Genomic DNA, 11,606 nt, shown 5'->3' on the forward strand with positions numbered 1-11,606 from the left:
CTAACGCTCTACCGACTCAGCTACGCGGGCCCACGCACGAGCATTATCGTACAGCTGCGTGGTGTGCGAGTGTTTCGCATGTCGTAATTGCTGGCTTATGGCTCCAATGGCGACTTCACCGACTTCCCACTGACGCACCGCTGACGCTAGTTTTCTGTCGTCTTAAAACGATGGACATACCTCCAAGCAGCTGCGAGATCTTAAGAAAAGAAAAAAAAAAAAAAAAACGCTGCACTACTGCTTTTGCCGCACTCGAATGATTGAAATTGCGATTCTTAAAAAGAAAATGAAATGTTAGCTCTGTCCAACACTTTCGAGCACATCTGTGTACTCACCATCTCAGCGACGGCTTTCTGCAGTCCCAGCGTCAGTGCGAGGTGAACCGATAGGCACAGTAAGCAGCGGTCGTCGCGAAAACTCAGTATTCTTAAAACGGAAATTTTCGTCTTGTTGAGAATGGCGTCACTGGTTGCACCCGCATTCGCCCACGCATGTCACATGTGTGCGAAAACGTTTGCTCCTCTTTACGCAAAATCGCACGCAGCCGGTAGGATTCGAACCTACGCTCCCAGAGGGAATCTGATTTCGAGTCAGACGCCTTAACCACTCGGCCACGACTGCCGTTAGCGCGGTGTTCTCCCGACACATGCAACTGCTACCGTTTAAAACACTGTGGTGTCAGAAAACGGCGTAGCTGCATTATTTTCCGTAGCGTTTCCGCCGCTACCAGACGAATCGTTACCAAAGTATTAAAATTTCCGCCCGAACAGGGACTTGAACCCTGGACCCTTAGGTTAAAAGCCTAATGCTCTACCGACTGAGCTATCCGGGCTCACACAAGGGTGCAAAATCTCCTACGATGCACAACTATACATTGACTCATGTCCTTTACTGTTGTGCAATCGCTGCATGGGGCCGTTACTAATAAAACGTCGCCTAAATGCTGTCTACAAACTTATCGCGCTAAGCCCGTAACACACTATCGAAGACTGCTGACACACGATGCAACAACAAATTGCACCAGCTGTTACGTCTCATACGTTGGAGCAGAGAATTTACGTGTTTTGTCGACACTCACTGGGCAATTGGAAAATTCACAAGCATTTCGAATGCAATGTTTCCCACGCTTTCGCTCATTTCACGGTTCCGTTGAAGACGTTCTTCACCACCTGACACAGAAAAAGGAATGCAGTCGGTAGGATATTTTTAATTCTTTTGCTTCTAAGGGAGTTAGTTGTCTAGTAAGTTCCTCTTATGGCATGCAATAGACAACCAGAACAGCTACAGGAGAGAGTCATTTTTGTTGTCAGCGGTAGTTGCATTATCACAAACGCAGAGTAATTCCATTGGCGTCGCACCAAAACGAGTACCTGCCGAAACCCGGGATCGAACCAGGGACCTTTAGATCTTCAGTCTAACGCTCTCCCAACTGAGCTATTTCGGCTGACGTCGAAGGTTGCCATTTGCATGTGTTCGTTCACTTCTGCCTCGCTGCCAATTTCACAGTCACCTTCGTCTGATAAGACACAGGGACGCTGAAGGGCGAGCAGCCGATGCAGTGAAGTTCCACACACATTTCTTCAGCTTCCGTCATCGTAACAAGCAAACATGTCGACTCGATTCGTGTGATATTGAATTCGCTGACTTGACGTGACGCCACGCTGACGCTAGAAAACCCGTGCTATATCGATGCCAGGGGCAACTCGTGTGCAGAGAACGAGACACAAGAAGGAGTGAGCCTCTCCACCATATGAGAGGCAGTATCTAGCAGATACACACGGTAAAACATTCGACTTGCGTTAGCTCATAAATTGCTACATGTCATCGTCTGTAAGCTAAAATGGACACATCTGCACTGCCCAGTGAGGCGACACTTGTACTAACACCTGGTGGACGGCTGTGAGACGAGGAGATGAGCTGCGGCTTCTGGGCGCGACTGTAACGCTGCGCCCTCGATCAAATAACACTGCACATTGCTGGTGACCCGCGTGTTTAGTAGTGACGCAACTGCTAGGATGCAGCTCAACGTCCGCCTTTTGAGAGCGAGAAAATTTTCGCAGTCGGCAGGACTCGAACCTACGCTCCCAGAGGGAATCTGATTTCAAGTCAGACGCCTTAACCACTCGGCCACGACTGCCGGTGGCGGAAGCGACTCCCGACAAGTCAAACCGCCATCTTTAGAAGCAATCTGGTGGCAGAAAACGGCGTGGCCTCACTCTTTGCTCTAGGGTTTCCATTAGCCGTTACGAAAGTGTACTAATTTTCGCCCAGACAGGGACTTGAACCCAGGACCCTTCGGTTGAAAACCTAACGCTCTACCGACTCAGCTACGCGGGCCCACGCACGAGCATTATCGTACAGCTGCGTGGTGTGCGAGTGTTTCGCATGTCGTAATTGCTGGCTTATGGCTCCAATGGCGACTTCACCGACTTCCCACTGACGCACCGCTGACGCTAGTTTTCTGTCGTCTTAAAACGATGGACATACCTCCAAGCAGCTGCGAGATCTTAAGAAAAGAAAAAAAAAAAAAAACGCTGCACTACTGCTTTTGCCGCACTCGAATGATTGAAATTGCGATTCTTAAAAAGAAAATGAAATGTTAGCTCTGTCCAACACTTTCGAGCACATCTGTGTACTCACCATCTCAGCGACGGCTTTCTGCAGTCCCAGCGTCAGTGCGAGGTGAACCGATAGGCACAGTAAGCAGCGGTCGTCGCGAAAACTCAGTATTCTTAAAACGGAAATTTTCGTCTTGTTGAGAATGGCGTCACTGGTTGCACCCGCATTCGCCCACGCATGTCACATGTGTGCGAAAACGTTTGCTCCTCTTTACGCAAAATCGCACGCAGCCGGTAGGATTCGAACCTACGCTCCCAGAGGGAATCTGATTTCGAGTCAGACGCCTTAACCACTCGGCCACGACTGCCGTTAGCGCGGTGTTCTCCCGACACATGCAACTGCTACCGTTTAAAACACTGTGGTGTCAGAAAACGGCGTAGCTGCATTATTTTCCGTAGCGTTTCCGCCGCTACCAGACGAATCGTTACCAAAGTATTAAAATTTCCGCCCGAACAGGGACTTGAACCCTGGACCCTTAGGTTAAAAGCCTAATGCTCTACCGACTGAGCTATCCGGGCTCACACAAGGGTGCAAAATCTCCTACGATGCACAACTATACATTGACTCATGTCCTTTACTGTTGTGCAATCGCTGCATGGGGCCGTTACTAATAAAACGTCGCCTAAATGCTGTCTACAAACTTATCGCGCTAAGCCCGTAACACACTATCGAAGACTGCTGACACACGATGCAACAACAAATTGCACCAGCTGTTACGTCTCATACGTTGGAGCAGAGAATTTACGTGTTTTGTCGACACTCACTGGGCAATTGGAAAATTCACAAGCATTTCGAATGCAATGTTTCCCACGCTTTCGCTCATTTCACGGTTCCGTTGAAGACGTTCTTCACCACCTGACACAGAAAAAGGAATGCAGTCGGTAGGATATTTTTAATTCTTTTGCTTCTAAGGGAGTTAGTTGTCTAGTAAGTTCCTCTTATGGCATGCAATAGACAACCAGAACAGCTACAGGAGAGAGTCATTTTTGTTGTCAGCGGTAGTTGCATTATCACAAACGCAGAGTAATTCCATTGGCGTCGCACCAAAACGAGTACCTGCCGAAACCCGGGATCGAACCAGGGACCTTTAGATCTTCAGTCTAACGCTCTCCCAACTGAGCTATTTCGGCTGACGTCGAAGGTTGCCATTTGCATGTGTTCGTTCACTTCTGCCTCGCTGCCAATTTCACAGTCACCTTCGTCTGATAAGACACAGGGACGCTGAAGGGCGAGCAGCCGATGCAGTGAAGTTCCACACACATTTCTTCAGCTTCCGTCATCGTAACAAGCAAACATGTCGACTCGATTCGTGTGATATTGAATTCGCTGACTTGACGTGACGCCACGCTGACGCTAGAAAACCCGTGCTATATCGATGCCAGGGGCAACTCGTGTGCAGAGAACGAGACACAAGAAGGAGTGAGCCTCTCCACCATATGAGAGGCAGTATCTAGCAGATACACACGGTAAAACATTCGACTTGCGTTAGCTCATAAATTGCTACATGTCATCGTCTGTAAGCTAAAATGGACACATCTGCACTGCCCAGTGAGGCGACACTTGTACTAACACCTGGTGGACGGCTGTGAGACGAGGAGATGAGCTGCGGCTTCTGGGCGCGACTGTAACGCTGCGCCCTCGATCAAATAACACTGCACATTGCTGGTGACCCGCGTGTTTAGTAGTGACGCAACTGCTAGGATGCAGCTCAACGTCCGCCTTTTGAGAGCGAGAAAATTTTCGCAGTCGGCAGGACTCGAACCTACGCTCCCAGAGGGAATCTGATTTCAAGTCAGACGCCTTAACCACTCGGCCACGACTGCCGGTGGCGGAAGCGACTCCCGACAAGTCAAACCGCCATCTTTAGAAGCAATCTGGTGGCAGAAAACGGCGTGGCCTCACTCTTTGCTCTAGGGTTTCCATTAGCCGTTACGAAAGTGTACTAATTTTCGCCCAGACAGGGACTTGAACCCAGGACCCTTCGGTTGAAAACCTAACGCTCTACCGACTCAGCTACGCGGGCCCACGCACGAGCATTATCGTACAGCTGCGTGGTGTGCGAGTGTTTCGCATGTCGTAATTGCTGGCTTATGGCTCCAATGGCGACTTCACCGACTTCCCACTGACGCACCGCTGACGCTAGTTTTCTGTCGTCTTAAAACGATGGACATACCTCCAAGCAGCTGCGAGATCTTAAGAAAAGAAAAAAAAAAAAAAAAACGCTGCACTACTGCTTTTGCCGCACTCGAATGATTGAAATTGCGATTCTTAAAAAGAAAATGAAATGTTAGCTCTGTCCAACACTTTCGAGCACATCTGTGTACTCACCATCTCAGCGACGGCTTTCTGCAGTCCCAGCGTCAGTGCGAGGTGAACCGATAGGCACAGTAAGCAGCGGTCGTCGCGAAAACTCAGTATTCTTAAAACGGAAATTTTCGTCTTGTTGAGAATGGCGTCACTGGTTGCACCCGCATTCGCCCACGCATGTCACATGTGTGCGAAAACGTTTGCTCCTCTTTACGCAAAATCGCACGCAGCCGGTAGGATTCGAACCTACGCTCCCAGAGGGAATCTGATTTCGAGTCAGACGCCTTAACCACTCGGCCACGACTGCCGTTAGCGCGGTGTTCTCCCGACACATGCAACTGCTACCGTTTAAAACACTGTGGTGTCAGAAAACGGCGTAGCTGCATTATTTTCCGTAGCGTTTCCGCCGCTACCAGACGAATCGTTACCAAAGTATTAAAATTTCCGCCCGAACAGGGACTTGAACCCTGGACCCTTAGGTTAAAAGCCTAATGCTCTACCGACTGAGCTATCCGGGCTCACACAAGGGTGCAAAATCTCCTACGATGCACAACTATACATTGACTCATGTCCTTTACTGTTGTGCAATCGCTGCATGGGGCCGTTACTAATAAAACGTCGCCTAAATGCTGTCTACAAACTTATCGCGCTAAGCCCGTAACACACTATCGAAGACTGCTGACACACGATGCAACAACAAATTGCACCAGCTGTTACGTCTCATACGTTGGAGCAGAGAATTTACGTGTTTTGTCGACACTCACTGGGCAATTGGAAAATTCACAAGCATTTCGAATGCAATGTTTCCCACGCTTTCGCTCATTTCACGGTTCCGTTGAAGACGTTCTTCACCACCTGACACAGAAAAAGGAATGCAGTCGGTAGGATATTTTTAATTCTTTTGCTTCTAAGGGAGTTAGTTGTCTAGTAAGTTCCTCTTATGGCATGCAATAGACAACCAGAACAGCTACAGGAGAGAGTCATTTTTGTTGTCAGCGGTAGTTGCATTATCACAAACGCAGAGTAATTCCATTGGCGTCGCACCAAAACGAGTACCTGCCGAAACCCGGGATCGAACCAGGGACCTTTAGATCTTCAGTCTAACGCTCTCCCAACTGAGCTATTTCGGCTGACGTCGAAGGTTGCCATTTGCATGTGTTCGTTCACTTCTGCCTCGCTGCCAATTTCACAGTCACCTTCGTCTGATAAGACACAGGGACGCTGAAGGGCGAGCAGCCGATGCAGTGAAGTTCCACACACATTTCTTCAGCTTCCGTCATCGTAACAAGCAAACATGTCGACTCGATTCGTGTGATATTGAATTCGCTGACTTGACGTGACGCCACGCTGACGCTAGAAAACCCGTGCTATATCGATGCCAGGGGCAACTCGTGTGCAGAGAACGAGACACAAGAAGGAGTGAGCCTCTCCACCATATGAGAGGCAGTATCTAGCAGATACACACGGTAAAACATTCGACTTGCGTTAGCTCATAAATTGCTACATGTCATCGTCTGTAAGCTAAAATGGACACATCTGCACTGCCCAGTGAGGCGACACTTGTACTAACACCTGGTGGACGGCTGTGAGACGAGGAGATGAGCTGCGGCTTCTGGGCGCGACTGTAACGCTGCGCCCTCGATCAAATAACACTGCACATTGCTGGTGACCCGCGTGTTTAGTAGTGACGCAACTGCTAGGATGCAGCTCAACGTCCGCCTTTTGAGAGCGAGAAAATTTTCGCAGTCGGCAGGACTCGAACCTACGCTCCCAGAGGGAATCTGATTTCAAGTCAGACGCCTTAACCACTCGGCCACGACTGCCGGTGGCGGAAGCGACTCCCGACAAGTCAAACCGCCATCTTTAGAAGCAATCTGGTGGCAGAAAACGGCGTGGCCTCACTCTTTGCTCTAGGGTTTCCATTAGCCGTTACGAAAGTGTACTAATTTTCGCCCAGACAGGGACTTGAACCCAGGACCCTTCGGTTGAAAAACCTAACGCTCTACCGACTCAGCTACGCGGGCCCACGCACGAGCATTATCGTACAGCTGCGTGGTGTGCGAGTGTTTCGCATGTCGTAATTGCTGGCTTATGGCTCCAATGGCGACTTCACCGACTTCCCACTGACGCACCGCTGACGCTAGTTTTCTGTCGTCTTAAAACGATGGACATACCTCCAAGCAGCTGCGAGATCTTAAGAAAAGAAAAAAAAAAAAAAAACGCTGCACTACTGCTTTTGCCGCACTCGAATGATTGAAATTGCGATTCTTAAAAAGAAAATGAAATGTTAGCTCTGTCCAACACTTTCGAGCACATCTGTGTACTCACCATCTCAGCGACGGCTTTCTGCAGTCCCAGCGTCAGTGCGAGGTGAACCGATAGGCACAGTAAGCAGCGGTCGTCGCGAAAACTCAGTATTCTTAAAACGGAAATTTTCGTCTTGTTGAGAATGGCGTCACTGGTTGCACCCGCATTCGCCCACGCATGTCACATGTGTGCGAAAACGTTTGCTCCTCTTTACGAAAATCGCACGCAGCCGGTAGGATTCGAACCTACGCTCCCAGAGGGAATCTGATTTCGAGTCAGACGCCTTAACCACTCGGCCACGACTGCCGTTAGCGCGGTGTTCTCCCGACACATGCAACTGCTACCGTTTAAAACACTGTGGTGTCAGAAAACGGCGTAGCTGCATTATTTTCCGTAGCGTTTCCGCCGCTACCAGACGAATCGTTACCAAAGTATTAAAATTTCCGCCCGAACAGGGACTTGAACCCTGGACCCTTAGGTTAAAAGCCTAATGCTCTACCGACTGAGCTATCCGGGCTCACACAAGGGTGCAAAATCTCCTACGATGCACAACTATACATTGACTCATGTCCTTTACTGTTGTGCAATCGCTGCATGGGGCCGTTACTAATAAAACGTCGCCTAAATGCTGTCTACAAACTTATCGCGCTAAGCCCGTAACACACTATCGAAGACTGCTGACACACGATGCAACAACAAATTGCACCAGCTGTTACGTCTCATACGTTGGAGCAGAGAATTTACGTGTTTTGTCGACACTCACTGGGCAATTGGAAAATTCACAAGCATTTCGAATGCAATGTTTCCCACGCTTTCGCTCATTTCACGGTTCCGTTGAAGACGTTCTTCACCACCTGACACAGAAAAAGGAATGCAGTCGGTAGGATATTTTTAATTCTTTTGCTTCTAAGGGAGTTAGTTGTCTAGTAAGTTCCTCTTATGGCATGCAATAGACAACCAGAACAGCTACAGGAGAGAGTCATTTTTGTTGTCAGCGGTAGTTGCATTATCACAAACGCAGAGTAATTCCATTGGCGTCGCACCAAAACGAGTACCTGCCGAAACCCGGGATCGAACCAGGGACCTTTAGATCTTCAGTCTAACGCTCTCCCAACTGAGCTATTTCGGCTGACGTCGAAGGTTGCCATTTGCATGTGTTCGTTCACTTCTGCCTCGCTGCCAATTTCACAGTCACCTTCGTCTGATAAGACACAGGGACGCTGAAGGGCGAGCAGCCGATGCAGTGAAGTTCCACACACATTTCTTCAGCTTCCGTCATCGTAACAAGCAAACATGTCGACTCGATTCGTGTGATATTGAATTCGCTGACTTGACGTGACGCCACGCTGACGCTAGAAAACCCGTGCTATATCGATGCCAGGGGCAACTCGTGTGCAGAGAACGAGACACAAGAAGGAGTGAGCCTCTCCACCATATGAGAGGCAGTATCTAGCAGATACACACGGTAAAACATTCGACTTGCGTTAGCTCATAAATTGCTACATGTCATCGTCTGTAAGCTAAAATGGACACATCTGCACTGCCCAGTGAGGCGACACTTGTACTAACACCTGGTGGACGGCTGTGAGACGAGGAGATGAGCTGCGGCTTCTGGGCGCGACTGTAACGCTGCGCCCTCGATCAAATAACACTGCACATTGCTGGTGACCCGCGTGTTTAGTAGTGACGCAACTGCTAGGATGCAGCTCAACGTCCGCCTTTTGAGAGCGAGAAAATTTTCGCAGTCGGCAGGACTCGAACCTGCGCTCCCAGAGGGAATCTGATTTCAAGTCAGACGCCTTAACCACTCGGCCACGACTGCCGGTGGCGGAAGCGACTCCCGACAAGTCAAACCGCCATCTTTAGAAGCAATCTGGTGGCAGAAAACGGCGTGGCCTCACTCTTTGCTCTAGGGTTTCCATTAGCCGTTACGAAAGTGTACTAATTTTCGCCCAGACAGGGACTTGAACCCAGGACCCTTCGGTTGAAAACCTAACGCTCTACCGACTCAGCTACGCGGGCCCACGCACGAGCATTATCGTACAGCTGCGTGGTGTGCGAGTGTTTCGCATGTCGTAATTGCTGGCTTATGGCTCCAATGGCGACTTCACCGACTTCCCACTGACGCACCGCTGACGCTAGTTTTCTGTCGTCTTAAAACGATGGACATACCTCCAAGCAGCTGCGAGATCTTAAGAAAAGAAAAAAAAAAAAAAACGCTGCACTACTGCTTTTGCCGCACTCGAATGATTGAAATTGCGATTCTTAAAAAGAAAATGAAATGTTAGCTCTGTCCAACACTTTCGAGCACATCTGTGTACTCACCATCTCAGCGACGGCTTTCTGCAGTCCCAGCGTCAGTGCGAGGTGAACCGATAGGCACAGTAAGCAGCGGTCGTCGCGAAAACTCAGTATTCTTAAAACGGAAATTTTCGTCTTGTTGAGAATGGCGTCACTGGTTGCACCCGCATTCGCCCACGCATGTCACATGTGTGCGAAAACGTTTGCTCCTCTTTACGCAAAATCGCACGCAGCCGGTAGGATTCGAACCTACGCTCCCAGAGGGAATCTGATTTCGAGTCAGACGCCTTAACCACTCGGCCACGACTGCCGTTAGCGCGGTGTTCTCCCGACACATGCAACTGCTACCGTTTAAAACACTGTGGTGTCAGAAAACGGCGTAGCTGCATTATTTTCCGTAGCGTTTCCGCCGCTACCAGACGAATCGTTACCAAAGTATTAAAATTTCCGCCCGAACAGGGACTTGAACCCTGGACCCTTAGGTTAAAAGCCTAATGCTCTACCGACTGAGCTATCCGGGCTCACACAAGGGTGCAAAATCTCCTACGATGCACAACTATACATTGACTCATGTCCTTTACTGTTGTGCAATCGCTGCATGGGGCCGTTACTAATAAAACGTCGCCTAAATGCTGTCTACAAACTTATCGCGCTAAGCCCGTAACACACTATCGAAGACTGCTGACACACGATGCAACAACAAATTGCACCAGCTGTTACGTCTCATACGTTGGAGCAGAGAATTTACGTGTTTTGTCGACACTCACTGGGCAATTGGAAAATTCACAAGCATTTCGAATGCAATGTTTCCCACGCTTTCGCTCATTTCACGGTTCCGTTGAAGACGTTCTTCACCACCTGACACAGAAAAAGGAATGCAGTCGGTAGGATATTTTTAATTCTTTTGCTTCTAAGGGAGTTAGTTGTCTAGTAAGTTCCTCTTATGGCATGCAATAGACAACCAGAACAGCTACAGGAGAGAGTCATTTTTGTTGTCAGCGGTAGTTGCATTATCACAAACGCAGAGTAATTCCATTGGCGTCGCACCAAAACGAGTACCTGCCGAAACCCGGGATCGAACCAGGGACCTTTAGATCTTCAGTCTAACGCTCTCCCAACTGAGCTATTTCGGCTGACGTCGAAGGTTGCCATTTGCATGTGTTCGTTCACTTCTGCCTCGCTGCCAATTTCACAGTCACCTTCGTCTGATAAGACACAGGGACGCTGAAGGGCGAGCAGCCGATGCAGTGAAGTTCCACACACATTTCTTCAGCTTCCGTCATCGTAACAAGCAAACATGTCGACTCGATTCGTGTGATATTGAATTCGCTGACTTGACGTGACGCCACGCTGACGCTAGAAAACCCGTGCTATATCGATGCCAGGGGCAACTCGTGTGCAGAGAACGAGACACAAGAAGGAGTGAGCCTCTCCACCATATGAGAGGCAGTATCTAGCAGATACACACGGTAAAACATTCGACTTGCGTTAGCTCATAAATTGCTACATGTCATCGTCTGTAAGCTAAAATGGACACATCTGCACTGCCCAGTGAGGCGACACTTGTACTAACACCTGGTGGACGGCTGTGAGACGAGGAGATGAGCTGCGGCTTCTGGGCGCGACTGTAACGCTGCGCCCTCGATCAAATAACACTGCACATTGCTGGTGACCCGCGTGTTTAGTAGTGACGCAACTGCTAGGATGCAGCTCAACGTCCGCCTTTTGAGAGCGAGAAAATTTTCGCAGTCGGCAGGACTCGAACCTACGCTCCCAGAGGGAATCTGATTTCAAGTCAGACGCCTTAACCACTCGGCCACGACTGCCGGTGGCGGAAGCGACTCCCGACAAGTCAAACCGCCATCTTTAGAAGCAATCTGGTGGCAGAAAACGGCGTGGCCTCACTCTTTGCTCTAGGGTTTCCATTAGCCGTTACGAAAGTGTACTAATTTTCGCCCAGACAGGGACTTGAACCCAGGACCCTTCGGTTGAAAACCTAACGCTCTACCGACTCAGCTACGCGGGCCCACGCACGAGCATTATCGTACAGCTGCGTGGTGTGCGAGTGTTTC

General features: G+C 49.4%; 20 non-coding genes across 20 annotated transcripts; all 20 read right to left on the reverse strand.

Annotated features, from left to right (window-relative positions):
- Positions 1-539: 539 nt before the first annotated feature.
- On the reverse strand, positions 540-621 carry Trnas-cga (transfer RNA serine (anticodon CGA)). Its single transcript has one exon. It is a non-coding gene; the product is annotated as a tRNA-Ser (tRNA).
- Positions 622-759: 138 nt separating this feature from the next.
- Positions 760-832, reverse strand: Trnak-uuu (transfer RNA lysine (anticodon UUU)). Its single transcript has one exon. It is a non-coding gene; the product is annotated as a tRNA-Lys (tRNA).
- A 539-nt stretch (positions 833-1,371) lies between these two features.
- Positions 1,372-1,444, reverse strand: Trnaf-gaa (transfer RNA phenylalanine (anticodon GAA)). The gene has a single exon. It is a non-coding gene; the product is annotated as a tRNA-Phe (tRNA).
- Positions 1,445-2,055: 611 nt separating this feature from the next.
- On the reverse strand, positions 2,056-2,137 carry Trnas-uga (transfer RNA serine (anticodon UGA)). Its single transcript has one exon. It is a non-coding gene; the product is annotated as a tRNA-Ser (tRNA).
- A 707-nt stretch (positions 2,138-2,844) lies between these two features.
- Positions 2,845-2,926, reverse strand: Trnas-cga (transfer RNA serine (anticodon CGA)). Its single transcript has one exon. It is a non-coding gene; the product is annotated as a tRNA-Ser (tRNA).
- A 138-nt stretch (positions 2,927-3,064) lies between these two features.
- Positions 3,065-3,137, reverse strand: Trnak-uuu (transfer RNA lysine (anticodon UUU)). Its single transcript has one exon. It is a non-coding gene; the product is annotated as a tRNA-Lys (tRNA).
- Positions 3,138-3,676: 539 nt separating this feature from the next.
- Trnaf-gaa (transfer RNA phenylalanine (anticodon GAA)) lies at positions 3,677-3,749 on the reverse strand. The gene has a single exon. It is a non-coding gene; the product is annotated as a tRNA-Phe (tRNA).
- Positions 3,750-4,360: 611 nt separating this feature from the next.
- Trnas-uga (transfer RNA serine (anticodon UGA)) lies at positions 4,361-4,442 on the reverse strand. The gene has a single exon. It is a non-coding gene; the product is annotated as a tRNA-Ser (tRNA).
- Positions 4,443-5,151: 709 nt separating this feature from the next.
- Positions 5,152-5,233, reverse strand: Trnas-cga (transfer RNA serine (anticodon CGA)). The gene has a single exon. It is a non-coding gene; the product is annotated as a tRNA-Ser (tRNA).
- Positions 5,234-5,371: 138 nt separating this feature from the next.
- On the reverse strand, positions 5,372-5,444 carry Trnak-uuu (transfer RNA lysine (anticodon UUU)). Its single transcript has one exon. It is a non-coding gene; the product is annotated as a tRNA-Lys (tRNA).
- A 539-nt stretch (positions 5,445-5,983) lies between these two features.
- Trnaf-gaa (transfer RNA phenylalanine (anticodon GAA)) lies at positions 5,984-6,056 on the reverse strand. Its single transcript has one exon. It is a non-coding gene; the product is annotated as a tRNA-Phe (tRNA).
- Positions 6,057-6,667: 611 nt separating this feature from the next.
- On the reverse strand, positions 6,668-6,749 carry Trnas-uga (transfer RNA serine (anticodon UGA)). Its single transcript has one exon. It is a non-coding gene; the product is annotated as a tRNA-Ser (tRNA).
- Positions 6,750-7,457: 708 nt separating this feature from the next.
- Trnas-cga (transfer RNA serine (anticodon CGA)) lies at positions 7,458-7,539 on the reverse strand. The gene has a single exon. It is a non-coding gene; the product is annotated as a tRNA-Ser (tRNA).
- A 138-nt stretch (positions 7,540-7,677) lies between these two features.
- Trnak-uuu (transfer RNA lysine (anticodon UUU)) lies at positions 7,678-7,750 on the reverse strand. Its single transcript has one exon. It is a non-coding gene; the product is annotated as a tRNA-Lys (tRNA).
- Positions 7,751-8,289: 539 nt separating this feature from the next.
- On the reverse strand, positions 8,290-8,362 carry Trnaf-gaa (transfer RNA phenylalanine (anticodon GAA)). The gene has a single exon. It is a non-coding gene; the product is annotated as a tRNA-Phe (tRNA).
- Positions 8,363-8,973: 611 nt separating this feature from the next.
- Positions 8,974-9,055, reverse strand: Trnas-uga (transfer RNA serine (anticodon UGA)). The gene has a single exon. It is a non-coding gene; the product is annotated as a tRNA-Ser (tRNA).
- Positions 9,056-9,762: 707 nt separating this feature from the next.
- Trnas-cga (transfer RNA serine (anticodon CGA)) lies at positions 9,763-9,844 on the reverse strand. The gene has a single exon. It is a non-coding gene; the product is annotated as a tRNA-Ser (tRNA).
- A 138-nt stretch (positions 9,845-9,982) lies between these two features.
- Positions 9,983-10,055, reverse strand: Trnak-uuu (transfer RNA lysine (anticodon UUU)). The gene has a single exon. It is a non-coding gene; the product is annotated as a tRNA-Lys (tRNA).
- Positions 10,056-10,594: 539 nt separating this feature from the next.
- On the reverse strand, positions 10,595-10,667 carry Trnaf-gaa (transfer RNA phenylalanine (anticodon GAA)). Its single transcript has one exon. It is a non-coding gene; the product is annotated as a tRNA-Phe (tRNA).
- A 611-nt stretch (positions 10,668-11,278) lies between these two features.
- On the reverse strand, positions 11,279-11,360 carry Trnas-uga (transfer RNA serine (anticodon UGA)). Its single transcript has one exon. It is a non-coding gene; the product is annotated as a tRNA-Ser (tRNA).
- Between the last annotated feature and the right edge of the window lie 246 nt (positions 11,361-11,606).

Source organism: Schistocerca cancellata, unplaced genomic scaffold (assembly GCF_023864275.1).
Source record: "Schistocerca cancellata isolate TAMUIC-IGC-003103 unplaced genomic scaffold, iqSchCanc2.1 HiC_scaffold_582, whole genome shotgun sequence".
NCBI lineage: Eukaryota > Metazoa > Arthropoda > Insecta > Orthoptera > Acrididae > Schistocerca > Schistocerca cancellata.